A 26,908-nucleotide genomic window follows, 5' to 3' on the forward strand; every position below is an offset into this window, starting at 1 on the left:
TCCATCCGCTGACACGTCAACTCCCAAATATCTGAAAACATTCACTTCTTCCATACTCCTCTCTAATTTGATATCCAAATTTTCTTTATCTAAATCATTTGATACCCTCCTCACCTTACTCTTTTCTATGGTCACTTTCAACTTTCTACCTTTACACACACTCCCAAACTCGTCCACTGACCTTTGCAACTTTTCTTTAGAATCTCCCATAAGCACAGTATCATCAGCAAAAAGTAACTGTGTCAATTCCCATTTTGTATTTGATTCCCCATTATTTAATAACACCCCTCTCCCCAACACCCTAGCATTTACTTCTTTTACAACCCCATCTATAAATATATTAAACAACCATGGTGACATTACACATCCCTGTCTAAGACCCACCTTTACCGGGAAGTAGTCTCCCTCTCTTCTACACATCCTAACCTGAGCCTCACTATCATAAAATCTCTTTACAGCATTTAGTAACTTACTACCTATTCCATATACTTGCAACATCTGCCACATTGCTCCCCTATCCACTCTATCATATGCCTTTTCTAAATCTATAAATGCAATGAAAACTTCCCTATCTTTATCTAAATATTGTTCACATATATGTTTCAATGTAAACACTTGATCTACACATCCCCTACCCACTCTAAAACCTCCTTGTTCATCCGCAGTCCTGCTCTCTGTCTTGCTTGTAATTCTTTCAATAATAACCCTACCATGCACTTTTCCTGGTATACTCAGTAACTTATTCCTCTATAATTTTTACAGTCTCTTTTGTCCCCCTTCCCTTTATATAAAGGAATTATACATGCTCTCTGCCAATCCCTAGGTACCTTCCCCTCTTTCATACATTTATTAAACAACAATAACAACCACTCTAACACTATATCCCTCCTGCTTTTAGCATTTCTGTCATGATCTCGTCAATTTCAGCTGCTTTACCCCTTTTCATTCTACGTAATGCCTCACGCACTTCTCCCACACTCACATCCTGCTCTTCTTCACTCCTAAAAGATGACATACCTCTCTGGCCCGTGCATGAAATTACCGCCTCCCTTTCTTCGTCGACATTTAAAAGTTTCTGAAAATATTCCCGCCATCTGCCCAATACCTCCATCTCCCCATCTATTAACTCCCCTACTCTGTTTTTAGCTGACAAATCCATTCGTTCTGTAGGCTTTCTTAACTTGTTTATCTCACTCCATTTTTTTTCTTATTTTCATCAAAATTTCTTGACAGTGCCTCTCCCACTATATCATCTGCTCTCCATTTACACTCTCTCACTACTCTCTTCACCTTTCTTTTACTCTCCATATACTCTGCTCTTCTTATAACACTTCTGCTTTGTAAAAACCTCTCATAAGCTACCTTTTTATGTTTTATCACACCCTTTACTTCATCATTCCACCAGTCACTCCTCTTTCCTCCTGCACCCACCCTCCTATAACCACAAACTTCTGCCCCACATTCTAATACTGCATTTTTAATTAAAACTATTCCAACCCTCTTCAACCCCCCCCCCCCACTACTCATACTTGCACCAGCCCACCTTTCTGCCAATAGTTGCTTGTATCTAACCCGAACTTCTTCCTCCCTTAGTTTATACACTTCCACCTCTCTCTTACTTGTTTTTGCCATTTTCCTTTTGTCCCATCTACCTCTTACTCTAACTGTAGATACAACTAAATAATGATCCGATATATCAGTTGCCCCTCTATAAACGTGTACATCCTGACGCCTATCCATCAACCTTTTATCCACCAATATATAATCTAACAAACTACTTTCATTACTTGCTATATCATACCTTGTATATTTATTTATCCTCTTTTTCATAAAATATATATTACTTATTACCAAACCTCTTTCTACACATAGCTCAATTAAAGGCTCCCCATTTTCATTTACCCCTGGCACCCCAGATTTACCTACTACTCCCTCCACAACATTTTTACCCACTTTAGCATTGAAATCCCCAACCATAAGTACTCTCACACTTGGTTCAAAACTTCCCACACACTCACTCAACATTTCCCAGAACCTTTCTCTCTCCTCTACTCTTTTCTCTTCTCCAGGTGCATATACGCTAACTATAACCCACTTTTCACATTCAACCTTCATTTTACTCCACATAATCCTTGAACTAATACATTTGTACTTCCTCTTTCCTGCCATAGCTTATCCTTCAACATTATTGCTACTCCTTTTTTAGCTCTAACTTTATTTGAAATCCCTGACCTAATCCCATTTACTTTTCTCCACTTAAACTCTCCCACCCCCTTCAGCTTTGTTTCATTTAAAGCCAGGGCATCCAGCTTCTTCTCATTCATAGCATCCACAATCACTCTTTCTCATCATTCGCACAACATCCACGCACATTCAGATATCCCACTTTGACAGTTTTCTTCTTCTTTTTAGTAAAAAGTACAGGAAAAAGGGGGTTACTAGTCCATTGTTCCCGGCATTTTAGTTGACTTTTACAACACGCATGGCTTACGGAGGAAAGATTCTTATTCCACTTCCCCATGGATATAAAAGGAAAAGTAATAAGAATAAGAACTGTTAAGATAAAATCAAAGAAAACTCAGGTGAGTGTGTATAAATAAACATGTACACGTATGTGTAGTGTGACCTAAGTGTAAGTAGAAGTAGCAAGACGTACCTGTAATCTTGCATATTTATGAGACAGACAAAAGACACCAGCAGTCCTACCATCAAGTAAAACAATTACAGGCTCTCGTTTTACACTCACTTGGCAGGACGGTAGTACCAACCTACTACCTACAATATATATATATATATATATATATATATATATATATATATATATATATATATATATATATATATATATATATATATATATATATTGAGAAAGTCTGTTGAAAGCATTTCCATTTGCAAGATAGATTGTGAAAAAGCGACAGCGTCCCATCCTCGACACACTCCTCAATTTGAATGTCTTTCCGTGGCTGAGTCATAATTGAAAACCTCAGCCAAGTCACTGAGAAGCACTCATAAACTTTTTTCATTTTCCTTCGGTGCTCCGAGGTGGAAAATTTTGCCTGCCAAACTTTAATAAGACTAATATTTTTTCCCTCATAGACACGGGCGCTCCCAGCATAAAAAGTGTGGAGAAAGACACATACAGGTATAAATGACAGCCAAAAAGGGGCAGACATGAAGCCCACATTAAAATCGCTTCCTCTTATAAAATTGAAATAAAATATCTTCTATTTTAAATAAGTTGAAACCAAAACTATGTTAACCTAAAGTAACTTTAAAAGTTGTTAATTATAAATTACATAATACACTTATGAAAGGTTAACATATTTATCTAACCTTCTTAAGAATTTATATAAATGTTTTTATCTATTATATCTGAAGGACAAGTTTTCACATCCTTTCTTCACAAACGAATTTACAGACTTAATCATAATTGGTTCCATAACTATATATAGACACAGCAATAAAAATAATATTTCTTTTTTAAAATACGCTTCTTTAGATCTAGAAGACTTACACGTTCCATTAACTTAATCAAACGTCGCTTCTATGGTGCTCGTGTCCCTTGATGAAAAGAGCAGGGGCAAGCAGAGGCTGGCGGCTCCCAATTTTCTGTACCAAAGATGAAAAGACTTGCGGTAGTCAGGTCTCTGCATCTGCATGGACGATCCTCTCTGTATACTTGTATGATGATGATTTAAAGTGTGTATATGTATGATGACACAGCGTCCTTAAAGATATAATTCAGCATGCGTACATGTTTGGTGACCAAGCCTCCTTACATACATGAGTGTGTACATGCACGAAAATCCAGAGTATGTACGTGTATGTTGACCTAGTATGCGTACATGAGTCACAGGCCTTGAAGAAATAGTTTTTCATGCTTAGAAAGATAAATAATTGGAATGAACTATATGATGAACTGGTAGAGCTAAACTCGGAGGCCAGGAACCAATGTTGTGATTGTAATTAAAGAGGCGGGGCCAGGAGCTGAGGCTCGACCTCTTCTTCTCCTTTCCAGTAAGCTCAACTCGTGAGTACACACACACACACACACACACACACACACACACACACACACACACACACACACACACATTAAAGGATAAAGTTCCTTGACGGGTGTACAGGTAAATAACAGCCTTAATGACCCCCTCCTGCCTTCAGTAAACCTAACAAATCATCAAACTTTTCGTTACAATAAGAAAAATGTTCAGGCGTTTACTTGAAGCAAAAATGTTTGAACGGGTTGTTGTGAAACTTGTAGAAAACTCACATGATATTCAGTAAAGTTGTGTTTGTTTTGACTGAGCAGAGAATGTTTTCATCAGCTAGGATACACCAGCTCAAATGTGAGGCAAAAATTTCACTTGATGACTATTGGAGAGGATCTTCTATGTTGAATTATGAAACTTAGATTAAGTGGCAGTAGATGTTAAAGCAGTTATATAACTGTTAATAAATTCTTTGTGTGAACTCTGCGGTTTGCACATTGTATTATACGGTGCCTTGAAAGAGCAGTGGGTGAATAAGCAGAAGGAAGGAGGAAGCTACAGTGGGTAAATATGTGAGATTGTAATTATGAGAGTAACTGACGAAAGGAGAGAGACACAGACTGATACACCAAGAGAGTTTTATATCTCTTTTTGTATATATGCAGAGAATTTACTTTAATCCCTACTTTTGGGTTTAAAGTTGTTTCTTAACTGGCAGCGAATAAGTTATATGCAGCTTTAATGATCTTCGTTCAGTGATAGCTTTATAAACCCAGTTAACCAACCAACCGGAAGGAGGATGAAAACACGGACAAGAAACGAGAAAGAAAAAATCTAGGCTTCGTGAGTAACTTAGAAAAAAATACTCTCATCACTCTTAATTTTAAATCAAGGTGGGCAGTCACAGACAAACAACTGTATTTGATCCTCCTCTCTTATTAAAACGCTGCCACGTCATGTGTGCACACATAAATGTTTGGCGAATGTAATAATGAAGAGATTCATTAGCATACTCCCGAGCGAAGTCAGTCATGAGATGAATCCGCCTCCTCTTGCACTGAAATTTTCTTGGCCAATCAAACATCATCTTACAGTCGAGTTGCCTGCCTTATCGGAGGACCGGAAGGAAGAGTGTGCTGGATAAATTATGTTATATTAAGGTTAAGGAATCCATTGTTATTTAATAGTAATTCACTGTTTTTCCAGTTAATGACGAGATCACTGCCAGCCACCGGTACATATTACACAATATGTTACTGTTAAGATAATGAAAAAATTTTTCTCTCTCGGACAGGAGTGATGGATATTTGATATGTACTGTGTTCACGACACCCTTGTATTTGAGGTGTTTCTGAAAAAAATGTAATTTAAGTAACAGTTGTACCCTTCATACCCCTCAAGGAAGGTTCCTTGGCGCTGGTGAGGGGCTCTTGATCTAGGGAATTGAATCTGTTCTCCAATTCCTTGAAATGAATCTGAATACCTTCCATCCCCCCCCCCCCACAGGCGCTGTATAATCCCTAGGGGTTTAGCTCTCCTCTATGACTATAATAATAATAATATAACCTTCATCATCCTGTGTTGAAATTTAAGTTCAGTTGTTAATAATTTTGTAGAGTCGCGGCTAAACTGGTATGGTGGTTTTCTCTCGTTTGTGATGGCGCCGGTTCGAGCCCCAGTGCTCCTTATGCAATGTTATTTTCACGATATTATGAAACTGTTACGTAGCAACAACGAACACTTCTAGCGACAACGAGCTATGCACGTTGTCGGTATGCACGGTGTTCGTGCATACCGACAACGAACACTGCATACCGACAACGGACATCATACACAGCGACAACGAGAGGAAGTAAGTAATCATTTACTGAGTAGCACGGTAGCGGATCCAGCAGGTGTCCTCACACGGGAAGGGATAGAGTTCATACACCGACACTATCGTCATCTATGATGGAGTGCGCACAACTATCACGTCACGTCAGTGAACACGTGAGGTGTGGGGAAGTTTACAGAATTAGCACAGGCCAGCGGTGAAGAGTTCATAGACGTACCAGAGAAAGTATACTATAATAACTTAGTGTCCATCTTAGAAATATAATTAAGTCAATCTATGCTTAATTAAACGCTTTAATGAGTCACTAAGATGGACATCATCTGAGCCACACCTACGTCTAGTAATTATTATTCAGTGACTGTTTTCAGAATTAGAGAATTTTGCACATTTTTTTTCGGTAAATATGAAGATAAGATCCTTGGGTTTTTTGCTCTGAAATTCTCAAAATTAAGTGGGGTGTGCAATGGAGACAATAATATTTTGAGCCTATGGGGAATTTTTTTGTTGAATTGTGGCACATTATTTTTGTTATAAAAAAAATTACCCCTTTTAACCACTGGCCTATAATATTTTTGTTACTGTTGCACAACATACTTATCATTTGAGAATTTACAAAACAATCATTGTGCTCAAAACACAATGATCTTAACACCTGAAACGATGAGGTTGCACTGCGATACGGTACCCCGAGCATCTCCAGCGCTCGTGCTTTGTCCAGAGCTGAAGTGTGGCTCCAGAGAGGTCCTCTGATGAAGAGGTATAAACACCTTTTCCCATCGAGAGAACTAAGACATCCCCCATCCAGGGGTGGCCAATGTCGGGTCACCACCTGGGCAAGACCCGGCCGGGACATTACCAGCAAACCTCAAACAACAAATGAAATAATGTATATTGTATATCTATCAAGGAAACATTTAATGCTATGCAAGTTTTTGATAGGCTGGTTTTTAATTTTAAACTGAAATTTACTTAGCAACTTAAAACACTACATTAAATTTTTCGGTATATAACATAGACTAATTTATTTAACCAATCTAAACATTTGCATAACTAGGAAATGTCCTCTTATTGGGAGGGAGACGAAACTTTTGATAATCAGCAAAATTAATTAATTTTACTCAATATTTTGATATCAAATATATTATGCAGTAACTTTGTAAGACTAAATAAACCCATCCCAGCTTCTAACCACGAAATTTGCTAGATAATTACCACTCAGTCAACAGTTTAATTTCTCAAGATTATATACCTATTAACTGATAAAAGAGAGTGCAAAAATTATAGGGGGATAAGTCTGTTGAGTATACCTGGCAAAGTGTATGGTAGAGTTATTATTGAAAGAATTAAGAGTAAGACGGAGAATAGGATAGCAGATGAACAAGGAGGCTTTAGGAAAGGTAGGGGGTGTGTGGACCAGGTGTTTACAGTGAAACATATAAGTGAACGGTATTTAGATAAGGCTAAAGAGGTCTTTGTGGCATTTATGGATTTGGAAAAGGCGTATGACAGGGTGGATAGGGGGGCAATGTGGCAGATGTTGCAGGTGTATGGTGTAGGAGGTAGGTTACTGAAAGCAGTGAAGAGTTTTTACGAGGATAGTGAGGCTCAAGTTAGAGTATGTAGGAAAGAGGGAAATTATTTCCCAGTAAAAGTAGGCCTTAGACAAGGATGTGTGATGTCACCGTGGTTGTTTAATATATTTATAGATGGGGTTGTAAGAGAGGTAAATGCGAGGGTCTTGGCAAGAGGCGTGGAGTTAAAAGATAAAGAATCACACACAAAGTGGGAGTTGTCACAGTTGCTCTTTGCTCATGACACTGTGCTCTTGGGAGATTCTGAAGAGAAGTTGCAGAGATTAGTGGATGAATTTGGTAGGGTGTGCAAAAGAAGAAAATTGAAAGTGAATACAGGAAAGAGTAAGGTTATGAGGATAACAAAAAGATTAGGTGATGAAAGACTGGATATCAGATTGGAGGGAGAGAGTATGGAGTAGGTGAATGTATTCAGATATTTGGGAGTGGACGTGTCAGCAGATGGGTCTATGAAAGATGAGGTGAATCATAGAATTGATGAGGGGAAAAGGGTGAGTGGTGCACTTAGGAGTCTGTGGAGACAAAGAACTTTGTCCTTGGAGGCAAAGAGGGGAATGTATGAGAGTATAGTTTTACAAACGCTCTTATATGGGTGTGAAGCATGGGTGATGAATGTTGCAGCGAGGAGAAGGCTGGAGGCAGTGGAGATGTCATGTCTGAGGGCAATGTGTGGTGTGAATATAATGCAGAGAATTCGCAGTTTGGAAGTTAGGAGGAGGTGCGGGATTACCAAAACTGTTGTCCAGAGGGCTGAGGAAGGGTTGTTGAGGTGGTTCGGACATGTGGAGAGAATGGAGCGAAACAGAATAACTTCAAGAGTGTATCAGTCTGTAGTGGAAGGAAGGCGGGGTAGGGGCGGCCTAGGAAAGGTTGGAGGGAGGGGGTAAAGGAGGTTTTGTGTGCGAGGGGCTTGGACTTCCAGCAGGCATGCGTGAGCGTGTTTGATAGGAGTGAATGGAGACGAATGGTTTTTAATACTTGACGTGCTGTTGGAGTGTGAGCAAAGTAGCATTTATGAAGGGGTTCAGGGAAACCGGCAGGCCGGACTTGAGTCCTGGAGATGGGAAGTGCAGTGCCTGCACTCTGAAGGAGGGGTGTTAATGTTGCAGTTTAAAAACTGTAGTGTAAAGCACCCTTCTGGCAAGACAGTGATGGAGTGAATGATGGTGAAAGTTTTTCTTTTTCGGGCCACCCTGCCTTGGTGGGAATCGGCCAGTGTGATAATAAAAAAAATAAAATAACTGAAAATACCTGAACCATGATCTGTCTTACTGTGTGAAATTTTCTCTACTCCTTTTAACATGCGAGAATCTTTTTCCCAGTACTCACATTACGAGACTCATTTCCTTGTACTTTGCAGTAAGGTATTTCGATGCTATATTCACTATATTCACATTAAGTGAGAGAGGAAGCAGAATCAGTTCTGCTTATGGGAACAAAGTATTTTTTTGGTAATCAAAAAATGTAAGTCAACCTAGAATTTTACTAATAATCTAGGATAGCTGAGCTAGGTTGTTACTTTACTTTTGGTAACCAAAAAAATATCACCATTGGCCAAAAATATAACAATCCTTATTATACAACCCAGTGAATATTGTGTCATTAACGTAACAATCTACCGCTAAGCTCAGAACAAGACCTGTATATTAGCAGACTTCAATTAATAAGCTCAAAGGTGTTATTCTTCCTTAGATCATTTTGAAGTCAACGCTCCCACAGGGAAGTATCTATTTACTACTAAGTAAACAAACTGTAGGAATTAGATGTGCTAAATCTCTATTCGCTTAATATTGAACCCGGGAACCATATGTCATAACAAGAGGACTGAATCAATATATCATCAACGTGCCCCACATGGACTATACACCACCGGCAAATTTGATTTTGGGGTCTGTGTTCATCAGAATATTAAACAACGTGGCGCTGAAAACATCCCCCTGGGGTCACTTCCATTCAGTATATTTCCTCTGAAACAGAAATTTAACTACGCTCGAGTATCACGACTCTTAGCAAAAAAAGTTCCATAGAAAGTAAGTAGTCATGATGAGAGAGAGAGGAATGAGGGGGGATGGTGTTTTGGAGCGATGACAATGTGTGGACCAGTGTTCGAGGAATGGAAGTATTTCTGGGATGGATAGCAAGAGCTAGAGAGGGTGTGAGAGACAAAAGCGTTAAAAAGGGAGAAAGAAGAGGTGAAAGAAAGGACGAGGCAGGGAGGGACGATGTGTTAGGGGGGGGGGGCTGGATAGTGAGTGAAGAGACAAAGACAGAAAGAGAGAGAGAGAGGGGGGAAGGAGAATGGCACGTGGCGGGTTTGCGAACACGCGACTCCATCAACAGTCAACGGAGCGTGACCTCACTCCCCCAACTCCCAACTCTTCTCCCCATCCTCCCCACCAAATACACACCTCCTGCTGGGGATAATAACCTGACTACTGCAGCAGGAGGGGTGTGGTGAGCCTAGGATGAACGAGTGATACCCGAACTCTATGATTAATTATACAGCATGAACAAGAAGAACCACACAGAGAGACAATCCTTCTGAAAAAGAGAACTCAGCTGAAAGAGAAATTACATTTTTACATTTAATTAAGATTACAGTTTAAACAAAAAAAAATACAAAATTATCAATATTTACGTAACTAAATGTCAAGTTATACGAAATGAAACGGGTCGTCGATACATTAGAAGCGATATCGTTACTCTGATAAATATTATAAAATGGTCCAAGTCGGACCGAAACGTCGTCGTAAGCTTCTCTCTTCTATGTGCGGGTTATTTGTGTATTGTGTAAATTATATTATGATATAGAAACTTAGTTACTAAGGAAAACACTTATAGCAGAGGATTTTTTTTATCTACTTTAGCAGTTGGTTAAGAGGTTTAAAGACTTAAACTATTGGCAGTGAGGCTGCACGTAACGTTTTCACCACCAGACAAGAATACTTTAACTAATAACATTGGGATTAAAGTAAACTCAGCATATATGAACTAAGATAAATATACCATTTATTGTACATATTCTGTGCTTTGTATTACCTTTCCTTGTTACAAACAAGTCATATAATGCCTGCTAAACTAAATTATCCAGTACCTAACATGGACTAGGTCCTTGCGTTAAGAGTCTAACGTTAAGTGGAAAATACAATAGAAGAAATTATATTATGGTCCAATGGAGAAAAAACGTTTTATTGTTAACCGAAGAATAATAATCTAACTAAACCTACTATAATCATGATTAAGAGTAAGAGCCGGCCTTAGATGGTGCGGGGCCCAATTTGGAACAATTTTGATGGGCCCTATATATGGAAAGCAATCAAACTGTGCGTATAACAAATGCATGAAAGTTAGTAGACCAATCAGATGCAAGCTGCATTTTAATATGAAATTGCATACATGTAAGTCTACAAGTAACAAACAAAATTTGTCGAAGTTTAACTCCTGCTAATTTCAGATTCAATGGACATAATCGCCAAACTGTTCAAACGTTCTTGCTGAATTGATGATCTCAAGTAAGTTTTGATCAGTTTCAGCTTGTAAAAAGTCCTTTCTCTAGATGTCCCCCCTCCCCTTTTTTTACTTCGTATTGTTGTGTATACTTGACAAGCCTAGAGTAAATTACACTCTAGCGCGAGGCCCCCATAGGCGCGGGGCCCAATTGCAACAATGGGTTCAATCGGCTTAAGACCAGCCCTGTTAAGAGTCTAGTTCCAGGTTTGGTAAGTTTACATTACATTACCAAAATCAAAAATGTTTTCGTTTGGCCCAAAATATAACTGTCTTTATTAAATAACCCATTTAATATTAAGATAATTACAATTTGCCATTGTTATATCTCTTACTAAAAAGGCAAATATTACCTGGTATATAACATGGTATATAATGTCTATTACCAACAATACCTATTACTAAGGGTATGTCATCAGTTTTATGTACCAATGGGTCATCTGTATGATTAAGACCTACCTGGAGGTTATTCCGGGGATCAACGCCCCCGCGGCCCGGTCCATGACCAGGCCTCCCGATGGATCAGGGCCTGATCAACTAGGCTGTTACTGCTGGCCGCACGCAGTCCGACGTACGAGCCACAGCCCGGCTGATCCGGCACTGACTTTAGGTATCTGTCCAGCTCTCTCTTGAAGGCAGCCAGGGGTTTATTGGCAATTCCCCTAATGCTTGATGGGAGGCTGTTGAACAGTCTTGGGCCCCGGACACTTATGGTGTTTTCTCTTAGTGTACCAATGGCACCCCTACTTTTTATTGGGGGCATTTTGCATCGCCTGCCCAGTCTTTTACTTTCGTAGGGAGTGATTTCTGTGTGCAGATTTGGGACCATTCCTTCCAAGATTTTCCAAGTGTAGATTATGATATATCTCTCCCTCCTGCGTTCCAACGAGTACAAGTCAAGTGCTTCCAAGCGTTCCCAGTAGTTAAGGTGCTTGACAGAACTTATACGTGCAGTAAAGGATCTCTGTACACTCTCTAGATCTGCGATTTCACCTGCTTTGTATGGAGATGTTAATGTACAGCAGTATTCCAGCCTAGAGAGAACAAGTGATTTGAAAAGGATCATCATGGGCTTGGCATCTCTCGTTTTGAAAGTTCTCATTATCCATCCTATCATTTTCTTTGCACGTGCGATCGTGGCACTGTTGTGATCCTTGAAAGTGAGATCCTCAGACATTACTACTCAGGTCCCTTACATTATTTTTCCTTTCTATTGTATGGCCGGAGTCTGTAGTATACTCTGTTCTAGTTATTATCTCCTCCAGTTTTCCATAACGGAGTAGTTGGAATTTGTCCTCATTGAACATCATATTGTTTACCGTTGCCCACTGGAAAACTTTGTTTATATCTTCTTGGAGGTTAACCGCGTCCTCAGCAGATGACAGCCTCATGCAGATCCTAGTATCATCCGCAAAGGATGATACGGTGCTGTGGTGTATATCTCTGTTTATGTCTGATATGAGGATAAGGAATAAGATGGGGGCGAGTACTGTGCCTTGTGGAACAGAGCTCTTCACTATGGCAGCCTTCGATTTAACTCTGTTGACCACTACTCTTTGTGTTCGATTTGTTAGGAAGTTGAAGATCCATCTCCCCACTTTCCCAGTTATTCCTTTAGCACGTATTTTATGGGCTATTACGCCATGATCGCATTTGTCAAATGCTTTTGCAAAGTCTGTGTATATTACATCTGCATTCTGATTTTCTTCCAGTGAATCCAAGGCCATACTTGAAGATACCATACTTGAGATACTTGAAGTTCCTGTATCCTGACGAATATTAAACTAATCTGTTACTAAAAATATTAATTTTTAAAGGGGTGGAGGAATAAGCCAGTGGAAGGCTTCAGTCGAATGACCAAACGTTTTAGTGGCGGGTCATCATATGACAAATATCTGGAGGGTGTTCCGGGGGTCAGCGCCAAAGGTTCGAATCTGGGACCCTCTGTGCTTCAGACATATGATAACTCCGTCAGAAAACAATTGTCCTGTTTCCTGACGAATTTTACCTAACCTATTACTAACAAGGTATATAATACCGGCAAATGTATAAAAAGAATATTTTTCATTGATACTTAACTTTATTATTGCAAAAAAAATTAAATACTTACCTAACTTTTCGTAAAATTAGGGAACCAAAAAAATGTTTAAGTTTAGGCACTTTTACTCTAAATTAATGATTTTTAACCGTGTGGATCATATTTTTTTTTTGTGGAAAATTTAGAAATTCCTATAAATGTTTGAAAAAAAATTATAACTGATATATACAAATCTTGATTGAACTCAATGTTGTAGCAGTCCACTCATTAAAACACTCGAAGTATGTTGATATACAGGCTGCATACATTGGCAGGGGAAACTTAACCAGAATACGTCTCAAACCAGAGAATAGCCCATTCCGACAGACAGCTTCAATTTATGCCCGAAGAATGGGGAGGATGCGGAGTGATGGGGGATATTATTGGCGGTAAGATGTTGGAAGAGAGTTTTTCTGATGGTAAGTTGATGGAGGAGAGAAATGTGAAAAGAGGATTAAATGTGGAATAAAACGGGTTAGATTAGTTACTAGATCAACAGTATTATTGTTGAGTACGGTTACATGACACATAGATAGAGCGGAGTAGATATTCGTATGATAATGGAAGAGAATAAAAATTAAGCAAAAAATAAGATTTTTAGTGCTGATGATAAGTAGGAATGGCGGAGGTAAGGCAAATAGGAAAGATTTATGACAAACTAAATAAGAATGTTATGTGGTAGGGAATCTTGGAATGATGAATGATAATAACGAAGGTTGAAACAAAAAAAAAAAACAGTAAAAATGGATAATATGAAATAAAGTAAGAGTTATTCGGGAACTCGACGCATGATTTCTGAGGTGTGTAAAATTTAGGCTACAATAGGGGTTAGGGGCTCCATTTAATTAGCATAGAAATTCTGCGATATTACATTTGTTTTGCAATGTTTACCGTTTTACTTTCAGTCGTTGGTGAAAAGTGTTTTTTGGTTAAAAAAAAAACAAACTTATTTAACGTAGAATTTATCTCCAAATCTTGGTTAGGTTACTCTAATTAAAAAAAAATCATTAGCCCAAAATATAATTGTTTTCATTGCACAATTCACTCAGTGAAAAAAAATACATAAAAATGTAGCCCGTAAACAATTTTAAGTCACATTTGTACAATGGTTTTGAGGGATACATAGATGTCGTAGGAATAGTGTAATAAAAAAATTATAGATTTAACCTAGGCTAACCTTAGGATAGCATAAAACAACCTAAGTTAATCCAATGAAATCAGTGTGACATATTCTTTGGGAAGGGAGGAAGGAGGATGGAGATGAAGGGTTAAGAGAAAACAAGGGATAAGAGGGATGTAAAGGTGAAGGTAGGAAAGAGGAGGGAAGGGGGAGAAGGGAGTGTGCGGAAGTAGGCTTTATTACGTAGTCTCCACCCTAGTGCAGTCCGTTACTGGTTGTCACGGTGGAGGCCAGGGAATAGGCGTGAGGGTGAGGCAGGGGGAGAGGCGGGGGATGATGGGCGTGAAGAGGGGGGAGGTAAGAGGGCGGTGGAGAGGATGAAGTGAATACGAGGCGCGCAGATGGGAAGATAGAGGGGGGTGTGAGGGGCATGGAGAGTGAGTGAGGGGCGTGGGGAGTGAGTGAGGGGCGTGGGGAGCGAGTGAGGGGCGTGGGGAGGGGTGATGGAAGTAATCCAAGCACGCGACTGCTGCTACATCTCATTAGCGTTACACTTCCTGCAGTGAGACCGCGTGGAGGCGGATGTCCGCTAGTGTACACCTCCTGTATAATTGCACATTACTTCCTATATAATTATTGTTATACGTCAGCCAGTAGTGAAACAACCAACAGGGAAGAATGTGTGCGCGGGAAGCAAAAACACACATGACAGAATAATAAAAAAATAATCAGTCTTCAGGTAGTGTTTTATTGGTCAGGAAACACGACTGAGTGTTCCCTGACGCGGGTCTCACTCATGTGATGACCTACTAACTGGAGCTTTTGGCCACATGACCGAGGCCTTCCGCTGGATATCTGCAAGAATGTTGTCGTGTTCTGTTAAGAAAAAATATCTAACACTGGTTTTTTTAAAGTCAGAGATGACCCCGCTCATTGATTAAGCAGCCGCTGGCGTGGAGGGAGAGAGCGAGCGAGTGAGAAAGAGAAAGAGAGAGAGAGCGAGAACATGGCTAGTATTGGGTAAAATGAAATGTGGAACAAAATTCGCTTAAGCTGCACGATTCGTTAAACATCTCAAACAACACTCAATTAACAGATTAAAGTTGCAAATTAGGATTATTTTTACTTAAGACATACGTTCGCTTGAACAGCATTTACCCAAAGTACACACATGAACAAACATACATTCAAACACGTGCTGAGCATTCATCACGTGCAGATACGTGACATACAGTTGAAACTGTTCAATGGCAATGAACCCATTTGTCACAGTTTGCCCCTCCCCCACAACCTCCACCTCACAGCCCTCCCCCACAACCTCCACCTCACAGCCCTCCCCCACAACCTCCACCTCACAGCCCTCCCCCACAACCTCCACCTCACAGCCCTCCCCCACAACCTCCACCTCACAGCCCTCCCCCACAACCTCCACCTCACAGCCCTCCCCCACAACCTCCACCTCACAGCCCTCCCCCACAACCTCCACCTCACAGCCCTCCCCACAACCTCAACCTCACAGACCTCCCCCACAACCTCCACCTCACAGCCCTCCCCCACAACCTCCACCTCACAGCCCTCCCCCACAACCTCCACCTCACAGCCCTCCCCCAAAACCTCCACCTCACAGCCCTCCCCCACAACCTCCACCTCACAGCCCTCCCCCACAACCTCCACCTCACAGCCCTCCCCCACAACCTCTACCTAACAGCCCTCCCCAACAACCTCCACTTCACAGCCCTCCCTCACAACCTCCACCTCACAGCCCTCCCCCACAACCTCCACCTCACAGCCCTCCCCCACAACCTCCACCTCACAGACCTCCCCCACAACCTCCACCTAACAGCCCTCCCCCACAACCTCTACCTAACAGCCCTCCCCAACAACCTCCACTTCACAGCCCTCCCTCACAACCTCCACCTCACAGCCCTCCCCCACAACCTCCACCTCACAGACCTCCCCCACAACCTCCACCTAACAGCCCTCCCCCACAACCTCTACCTAACAGCCCTCCCCAACAACCTCCACTTCACAGCCCTCCCTCACAACCTCCACCTCACAGCCCTCCCCCACAATCTCCACCTCACAGACCTCCCCCACAACCTCTACCTCACAGCCCTCCCCAACAACCTCTACCTCACAGCCCTCCCCCACAACCTCCACCTCACAGCCCTCCCCCACAACCTCCACCTCACAGCCCTCCCCCACAACCTCAACCTCACAGCCCTCCCCCACAACCTCTACCTCACAGCCCTCCCCAACAACCTCTACCTCACAGCCCTCCCCCACAACCTCCACCTCACAGCCCTCCCCCACAACCTCCACCTCACAGCCCTCCCCCACAACCTCCACCTCACAGCCCTCCCCCACAACCTCTACCTCACAGCCCTCCCCAACAACCTCCACTTCACAGCCCTCCCCCACAACCTCCACTTCACAGCCCTCCCCCACAACCTCCACCTCACAGCCCTCCCCCACAACCTCCACCTCACAGCCCTCCCGAACAACCTCCACCTCACAGCCCTCCCCCCACAACCTCCACCTCACAGCCCTCCCCCACAACCTCCACCTCACCGCCCTCCCCCACAACCTTCACCTTACAGCCCTCCCCCACACCTCCACCTCACAGCCCTACCCCACAACCTCCACCTCACAGCCCTCCCCCACAACCTCCACCTCACAGCCCTCCTCCACAACCTCCACCACACAGCTCTCCCGCACAACCTCCACCTCACAGCCCTCCCCCACAACCTCCACGTCACAGCCCTCCCCCACAACCTCCACGTCACAGCCCTCCCCCACAACCTCAACCTCACAGACCTCCCCCAAACCTCCACCTCACAGCCCTCCCCCCACACCTCAACCTCACAGCCCTTCCCACAACCTCCACCTCACAGCCTCAACCTCACAGCCCTTCCCACAACCTCCACCTCACAGCCCTCCCCCACAACCTCCACCTCACAGCCCTCCCCACAACCTCCACCTCACAGCCTCAACCTCACAGCCCTCCTCCCACATCTCCACCTCACAGCCCTCCCCCCACACCTCCACCTCACAGCCCTCTCCCCACACTTCCACCTCACAGCCCTCCCCCACATCTCCACCTCACAGCCCTCCCCCACACCTTCACCTCACAGCCCTCACCACCTCCACCACACAGATCTCCCCCACACCTCCACCTCACAGCCCTCCCCCACACCTCCACCTCAGAGCCCTCCCCCACACCTTCACCTCACAGCCCTCCCCACCTCCACCTCACAGATCTCCCCCACATCTCCACCTCACAGCCCTTCCCACACCTCCACCTCACAGCCCTCTCCCCACACTTCCACCTCACTGCCCTCTCCCCACACTTCCACCTCACAGCCCTCCCTCACACCTCCATCTCCCAGCCCTCCACCACACCTCCACCTCACAGCCCTCCCCCACACCTCCACCTCCCAGCCCTCCACCACACCTCCACCTCACAGCCCTCCCCCACACCTCCACCTCACAGCCCTACCCCACACCTCTTCCTCACAGCCCTCCCCCTACACCTCCACCTCACAGCCCTCCCCCACACCTCCACCTCACAGCCCTCCCCCACACCTCCACCTCACAGCCCTCCCCCACACCTCCACTTCACAGCCCTCCCCCCTCACCTCCACCTCACAGCCCTCCCCCACAACCTCCACCTCACAGCCCTCCCCCACAACCTCCACCTCACAGCCCTCCCCACAACCTCCACCTCACAGCCCTCCCCCCACAACCTCCAACTCACAGCCCTCCACCACCACCTCCACATCACAGCCCTCCCACACAACCTCCACCTCACCGCCCTCCCCAACAACCTCCGCTTCACAGCCCTCCCCCCACAACCTCCACCTCACAGCCCTCCCCCTACAACCTCCACCTCACAGCCCTCCCCCACAACCTCTACCTCACAGCCCTCCCCCACAACTTCCACCTCACAGCCCTCCCCCACAACCTCCACCTCACAGCCCTCCCCCACAACCTCTACCTAACAGCCCTCCCCAACAACCTCCACTTCACAGCCCTCCCTCACAACCTCCACCTCACCGCCCTCCCCCAAAACCTCCACCTCACAGCCCTCCCCCACAACCTCCACCTCACAGACCTCCCCCACAACCTCCACCTAACAGCCCTCCCCCACAACCTCTACCTAATAGCCCTCCCCAACAACCTCCACTTCACAGCCCTCCCTCACAACCTCCACCTCACAGCCCTCCCCCACAACCTCCACCTCACAGACCTCCACCTCACAGACCTCCCCCACAACCTCCACCTAACAGCCCTCACCCACAACCTCTACCTAACAGCCCTCCCCAACAACCTCCACTTCACAGCCCTCCCTCACAACCTCCACCTCACAGCCCTCCCCCACAACCTCCACCTCACAGACCTCCCCCACAACCTCTACCTCACAGCCCTCCCCAACAACCTCTACCTCACAGCCCTCCCCCACAACCTCCACCTCACAGCCCTCCCTCACAACCTCCACCTCACAGCCCTCCCCCACAACCTCCACCTCACAGCCCTCCCCCACAACCTCTACCTCACAGCCCTCCCCCACAACCACTACCTCACAGCCCTCCCCCACAACCTCCACCTCACAGCCCTCCCCCACAACCTCCACCTCACAGCCCTCCCCCACAACCTCCACCTCACAGCCCTCCCCCCCAACCTCTACCTCACAGCCCTCCCCAACAACCTCCACTTCACAGCCCTCCCCCACAACCTCCACTTCACAGCCCTCCCCCACAACCTCCACCTCACAGCCCTCCCCCACAACCTCCACCTCACAGCCCTCCCTCACAACCTCCACCTCACCGCCCTCCCCCCACAACCTCCACCTCACAGCCCTCCCCCACAACCTCCACCTCACCGCCCTCCCCCACAACCTTCACCTTACAGCCCTCCACCACACCTCCACCTCACAGCCCTCCCCCACAACCTCCACCTCACAGCCCTCTCCCACAACTTCCACCTCACAGCCCTCCTCCACAACCTCCACCACACAGCTCTCCCCCACAACCTTCACCTTACAGCCCTCCCCCACAACCTCCACGTCACAGCCCTCCCCCACAACCTCCACGTCACAGCCCTCCCCCACAACCTCAACCTCACAGCCCTCCCCCAAACCTCCACCTCACAGCCCTCCCCCCACACCTCAACCTCACAGCCCTTCCCACAACCTCCACCTCACAGCCCTCCCCCACAACCTCCACCTCACAGCCCTCCCCACAACCTCCACCTCACAGCCTCAACCTCACAGCCGTCCTCCCACATCTCCACCTCACAGCCCTCCCCCCACACCTCCACCTCACAGCCCTCTCCCCACACTTCCACCTCACAGCCCTCCCCCACATCTCCACCTCACAGCCCTCCCCCACACCTTCACCTCACAGCCCTCACCACCACCACCTCACAGATCTCCCCCACACCTCCACCTCAGAGCCCTCCCCCACACCTCCACCTCACAGCCCTCCCCCACACCTTCACCTCACAGCCCTCCCCACCTCCACCTCACAGATCTCCCCCACATCTCCACCTCACAGCCCTTCCCACACCTCAACCTCACAGCCCTCTCCCCACACTTCCACCTCACTGCCCTCTCCCCACACTTCCACCTCACAGCCCTCCCTCACACCTCCATCTCCCAGCCCTCCCCCACACCTCCACCTCACAGCCCTCCCCCACACCTCCACCTCACAGCCCTCCACCACACCTCCACCTCACAGCCCTCCCCCACACCTCCACCTCACAGCCCTACCCCACACCTCTACCTCACAGCCCTCCCCCTACACCTCCACCTCACAGCCCTCCCCCACACCTCCACCTCACAGCCCTCCCCCACACCTCCACCTCACAGCCCTCCCCCCACACCTCCAATTCACAGCCCTCCCCCCCTCACCTCCACCTCACAGCCCTCCCCCACAACCTCCACCTCACAGCCGTCCCCCACAACCTCCACCTCACAGCCCTCCCCACAACCTCCACCTCACAGCCCTCCCCCCACAACCTCCATCTCACAGCCCTCCTCCACAACCTCCACCTCACAGCCCTCCCCCACAACCTCCACCTCACAGCCCTCCGCAACAACCTCCGCTTCACAGCCCTCCCCCCACAACCTCCACCTCACAGCCCTCCCCCTACAACCTCCACCTCACAGCCCTCCCCCTACAATCTCCACCTCACAGCCCTCCCCCCACAACCTCCACCTCACAGCCGTCCCCCACAACCTCCACCTCACAGCCCTCCCCCACAACCTCCACTTCACAGCCCTCCCCCCACAACCACCACCTCACAGCCCTCCCAACACAACCACCAACTCACAGCCCTCCCCCCACAACCTACAACTCACAGCAATCCCCCACAACCACCACCTCACAGCCCTCCCCCCACAACCTCCACCTCACAGTAATCCCCCACAACCTCCACCTCACAGCCCTCCCCCACAACCTCCACCTCACAGCCCTCCCCCCACAACCACCACCTCACAGCCCTCACCCCACAACCACCACCTCACAGCCCTCCCCTCACAACCACCACCTCACCGCCCTCCCCCAACAACCACCACCTCACAGCCCTCCCCCCACAACCACCACCTCACAGCCCTCCCCCCACAACCACCACCTCACAGCCCTCCCCCCACAACCACCACCTCACAGCCCTCCCCACCACCACCACCTCACAGCCCTCCCCCACAACCACCACCTCACAGCCCTCCCCCACAACCACCACCTCACAGCCCTCCCCCACAACCACCACCTCACAGCCCTCCCCCACAACCACCACCTCACAGCCCTCCCCCACAACCACCACCTCACAGCCCTCCCCCACAACCACCACCTCACAGCCCTCCCCCACAACCTCCACCTCACAACTCACAGCCCTCCCCCACAACCACCACCTCACAGCCTCCCCCCACAACCACCACTCACCCCCTCCCCCACAACCACCACCTCACAGCCTTCCCCCACAACCACCAAATCACAGCCCTCCCCCGCAACCACCACCTCACAGCCCTCCCCCACAACCACCACCTCCACCTCACAGCCCTCCCCCCACAACCACCACCTCACAGCCCTCCCCCCACAACCACCACACAGCCCTCACAACCCCTCCCCCACAACCACCACCTCACAGCCTTCCCCCACAACAACCACCTCACAGCCCTCCCCCACAACCACCACCTCACAGCCCTCCCCCTCACAACCACCACCTCACAGCCCGCCCCCACAACCACCACCTCACAGCCCTCCCCCCACAACCACCACAGCCCTCACAGCCCTCCCCACAACCACCACCACCCCTTCCCCACAACCACCACCTCACAGCCCTCACAGCCCTCCCCCACAACCACCACCTCACAGCCCTCCCCCACAACCACCACCTCACAGCCCTCCCCCACAACACCACCTCACCGCCCTCCCCACAACCACCACCTCACAGCCCTCCCCTACAACCACCACCTCACAGCCCTCCCCCACAACCCCCACCTCACAGCCCTCCCCCACAACCACCACCTCACAGCCCTCCCCCACAACCACCACCTCACAGCCCTTCCCCCGGAACCACCACCTCACAGCCCTCCCCCACAACCACCACCTCACAGCCCTCCCCCACAACCTCCACCTCACAACAATCCCCCACAACCTCCACCTCACAGCCCTCCCCCCACAACCACCACCTCACAGCCCTCCCCCACAACCACCACCTCACAGCCCTCCCCCTACAACCACCACCTCACAGCCCTCCCTCACAACCACCACCTCACAGCCCTTCCCCACAACCACCACCTTACAGCCCCCCACAACCACCACCTCACAGCCCTCCCCCCACAACCACCACCTCACAGCCCTCCACCACAACCACCACCTCACAGCCCTCCCCCACAACCACCACCTCACAGCCCTCCCCCACAACCACCACCTCACAGCCCTCCCCCACAACCACCACCTCACAGCCCTCCCCCACAACCACCACCTCACAGCCCTACCCCACAACCACCACCTCACAGCCCTCCCCAACAACCACCACCTCACAGCCCTCCCCCCCCAACCACTCCTCACAGCCCTCCCCCCACAACCACCACCTCTCAGCCCTCCCCCACAACCACCACCTCACAGCCCTCCCCCCACAACCTCACAGCCCTCCCCCGCAACTCACAGCCCTCCCCCCACAACCACCACCTCACAGCCGTCCCCCCACAACCACCACCTCACAGCCTCACAACCACCACCTCACAGCCCTCCCCCACAACCACCACCTCACAGCCCTCCCCCACAACCACCACCTCACAGCCCTCCCCCCACAACCACCACCTCACAGCCCACCCCCCACAACCACCACCTCACAGCCCTCCCCCACAACCACCACCTCACAGCCCTCCCCCCACAACAACCACCTCACAGCCCTCCCCCCACAACCACCAAATCACAGCCCTCCCCTCACAACCACCACCTCACAGCCCTCCCCCACAACCACCACCTCACAGCCCTCCCCCCACAACCACCACCTCACAGCCCTCCCCCACAACCACCACCTCACAGCCCTCCTCCCACAACCACCACCTCACAGCCCTCCCCCACAACCACCACCTCACAGCCCTCCCCCCACAACCACCACCTCACAGCCCTCACAGCCCTCCCCCACAACCACCACCTCACAGCCCTCCCCCACAACCACCCCTCACAGCCCTCCCCCACACAGCCCTCCCCCACAACCACCACCTCACAGCCCACCCCCACTACCACCACCTCACAGCCCTCCCCCCACAACCACCCCTTCAGAGCCCTCCCCCACACCCACCACCTCACAGCCCTCCCCCCACAACCACCCCTTCAGAGCCCTCCCCCACTACCTCCACCTCTCAGCCCTCCCCCACAACCACCCCTTCAGAGCCCTCCCCCACAACCACCACCTCACAGCCCTCCCCCACAACCACCACCTCACAGCCCTCCCCCTCAACCACCACCTCACAGCCCTCCCCCACAACCACCACCTCACAGCCCTCCCCCACAACCACCCCCTCACAGCCCTCCCCCACAACCACCACCTCACAGTCCTCCCCCACAACCACCACCTCACAGCCCTCCCCCACAACCACCACCTCACAGCCCTCTCCCACAACCACCCCTTCAGAGCCCTCCCCCACAACCACCACCTCACAGCCCTCCCCCACAACCACCACCTCACAGCCCTCCCCCTCAACCACCACCTCACAGCCCTCCCCCACAACCACCACCTCACAGCCCTCCCCCACAACCACCACCTCACAGCCCTCCCCCACAACCACCCCTTCAGAGCCCTCCCCCACTACCACCACCTCACAGCCCTCCCCCACAACCACCCCTTCACAGCCCTCCCCCACAACCACCACCTCACAGCCCTCCCCCACAACCACCACCTCACTGCCCTCCCCCACAGCCACCACCACACAGCCCTCCCCCCACAACCACCACCTCACAGCCCTCCCCCCACAACCACCCCGTCACAGCCCTCCCCCACAACCACCACCTCACAGCCCTCCCCCACCACCACCACCTCACAGCCCTCCCCCACAACCACCACCTCACTGCCCTCCCCCACAGCCACCACCTCACAGCCCTCCCCCCACAACCACCACCTCACAGCCCTCCCCCCACAACCACCCCTTCACAGCCCTCCCCCCCAACCACCACCTCACCGCCCTCCCCCACAACCACCACCTCACAGCCCTCCCCCACAACCACCACCTCACAGCCCTCCCCCTCAACCACCACCTCACAGCCCTCCCCCACAACCATCACCTCACAGCCCTCCCCCCACAACCACCACCTCACAGCCGTCCCCCCACAACCACCCCGTCACAGCACTCCCCCACAACCACCACCTCACAGCTCTCCCCCACAACCACCACCTCACAGCTCTCCCCCACAACCACCACCTCACAGCCCTCCCCCCACAACCACCACCTCACAGCTCTCCCCCACAACCACCACCTCACAGCTCTCCCCCACAACCACCACCTCACAGCCCTTCCCACACAACCACCACCTCACAGCCCTCCCCCCACAACCACCCCTTCACAGCCCTCCCCCACAACCACCACCTCACAGCTCTCCCCCACAACCACCACCTCACAGCTCTCCCCCACAACCACCACCTCACAGCCCTCCCCCCACAACCACCACCTCACAGCTCTCCCCCACAACCACCACCTCACAGCTCTTCCCCACAACCACCACCTCACAGCCCTCCCCCCACAACCACCACCTCACAGCCCCCCCACAACCACCACCTCACAGCCCTCCCCCACAACCACCACCTCACAGCTCTCCCCCCCCACCCCCACCGCACCGCTCTCCCCCACAACCACCACCTCACAGCCCTCCCCCACAACCACCACCTCACAGCTCTCCCCCACAACCACCACCTCACAGCTCTCCCCCCACAACCACCACCTCACAGCTCTCCCCCACAACCACCACCTCACAGCTCTCCCCCCACAACCACCACCTCACAGCCCTCCCCCACAACCACCACCTCACAGCTCTCCCCCACAACCACCACCTCACAGCTCTCCCCCCACAACCACCACCTCACAGCCCTCCCCCACAACCACCACCTCACAGCTCTCCCCCCACAACCACCACCTCACAGCCCTCCCCCACAACCACCACCTCACAGCTCTCCCCCCACAACCACCACCTCTCAACCCTCCCCCCACAACCACCACCTCACAGCCCTCCCCCACAACCACCACCTCACAGCCCCCCCCCACAACCACCACCTCACAGCCCCCCCCCACAACCACCACCTCACAGCCCTCCCCCACAACCACCACCTCACAGCTCTCCCCCCACAACCACCTCCTCTCAACCCTCCCCCCACAACCACCACCTCACAGCTCTCCCCCCACAACCACCACCTCTCAACCCTCCCCCCACAACCACCACCTCTCAACCCTCCCCCCACAACCACCACCTCACAGCCCCCCCCACAACCACCACCTCACAGCCCCCCCCCACAACCACCACCTCTCAACCCTCCCCCCACAACCACCACCTCTCAACCCTCCCCCCACAACCACCACCTCACAGCCCCCCCCACAACCACCACCTCACAGCCCCCCCCACAACCACCACCTCTCAACCCTCCCCCCACAACCACCACCTCACAGCCCTCCCCCACAACCACCACCTCTCAACCCTCCCCCCACAACCACCACCTCACAGCCCTCCCCCACAACCACCACCTCACAGCCCCTCCCACAACCACCACCTCACAGCCCCCCCCCACAACCACCACCTCACAGCCCTGCCCCACAACCACCACCTCACAGCCCCCCCCACAACCACCACCTCACAGCCCTCCCCCACAACCACCACCTCACAGCCCTCCCCCACAACCACCACCTCACAGCCCCTCCCACAACCACCACCTCACAGCCCCCCCCCCCAACCACCACCTCACAGCCCGCCCCCACAACCACCACCTCACCGCCCCCCCCCCACAACCACCACCTCACAGCCCCCCCCCCACAACCACCACCTCACAGCCCTCCCCCACAACCACCACCTCACAGCCCCCCCCCACAACCACCACCTCACAGCCCTCCCCCACAACCACCACCTCACAGCCCTCCCCCACAACCACCACCTCACAGCCCCCCCCCCACAACCACCACCTCACAGCCCTCCCCCACAACCACCACCTCACAGCCCCCCCCACAACCACCACCTCACAGCCCTCCCCCACAACCACCACCTCACAGCCCCCCCCCACAACCACCACCTCACACCCCTCCCCCACACCCACCACCTCCCAGCCCTCCCCCACAACCACCACCTCACAGCCCCCCCCACAACCTTGATATTTACGAGAGATATAACAAAATATTTTTTTCAGTTCTACACAGTAGTTGTTATTTCGTACACGAAATATAATCATATTTGTATATTTCCATTAGTTCCTCTAATTTATCAATCACAAAACAGTAGCATAGCTATGAATTCTTACTAGAGAGGTTGTTTTAATACCGCCATAAGGGATTGAAGTATTTTAATTTGTAGGTGATAACGTCAGGTGTAGCCTTAATGATCCTCACCATGAGTGTAGTCGATAGACTTTAAGCCCCATTAACTAACCAAACAATTCCTATAGATTTTTAGAAACAGATTTATCAAGCTTTCGAAACGAACGTGATGCCTAAAAAAATACCAGGTAATGTAAATTTCTAAACCGATGTCGCACTGCTTAAATATAGAGGCTGCAACACTTCTCAACTTTCACTATTTGTATCAATATATATTCAGAGCTATAAACTGCCTGTCACAATTTGTTCACAAAAAATAATGTATATAGCGCATGTTCACAAGCTAAAACGCTAAAATTTTTATCAATTTGTTTTTTCCGCGAATTTACAAGCTACGCGGCCAATTAAAGGGTAAAAATCAAATAAAAATATTACACTAAATAAAATCGCATATTTTTTTCATTTTGAATCGTTTGTACTTTATATTGAAAAACCACTCGGCAGCATTCTTAACTAATAAAACAATTTAAAAATGATCATAAATAAAACGAAAAGTCTGGTTTCGTCTCCATGACTATTTGTTTAGATTTTAAGGCCTGACTAACTGAAACTCTTAATTTTTTTTTTTTCGCTAGTGAGTGGAGGGGAAGAGATTTCAATATTTATAACTCAGGATATGCAAGTTTTGTCAGCTGTAGCAACGAAAATCTGTCATGGACGTGAACAAGAGCTGAACAACTGAAAAATGTGCATGACTTGGTCCT

Source organism: Cherax quadricarinatus, chromosome 15, assembly GCF_038502225.1.
Source record: "Cherax quadricarinatus isolate ZL_2023a chromosome 15, ASM3850222v1, whole genome shotgun sequence".
NCBI classification, from domain to species: Eukaryota; Metazoa; Arthropoda; class Malacostraca; order Decapoda; family Parastacidae; genus Cherax; species Cherax quadricarinatus.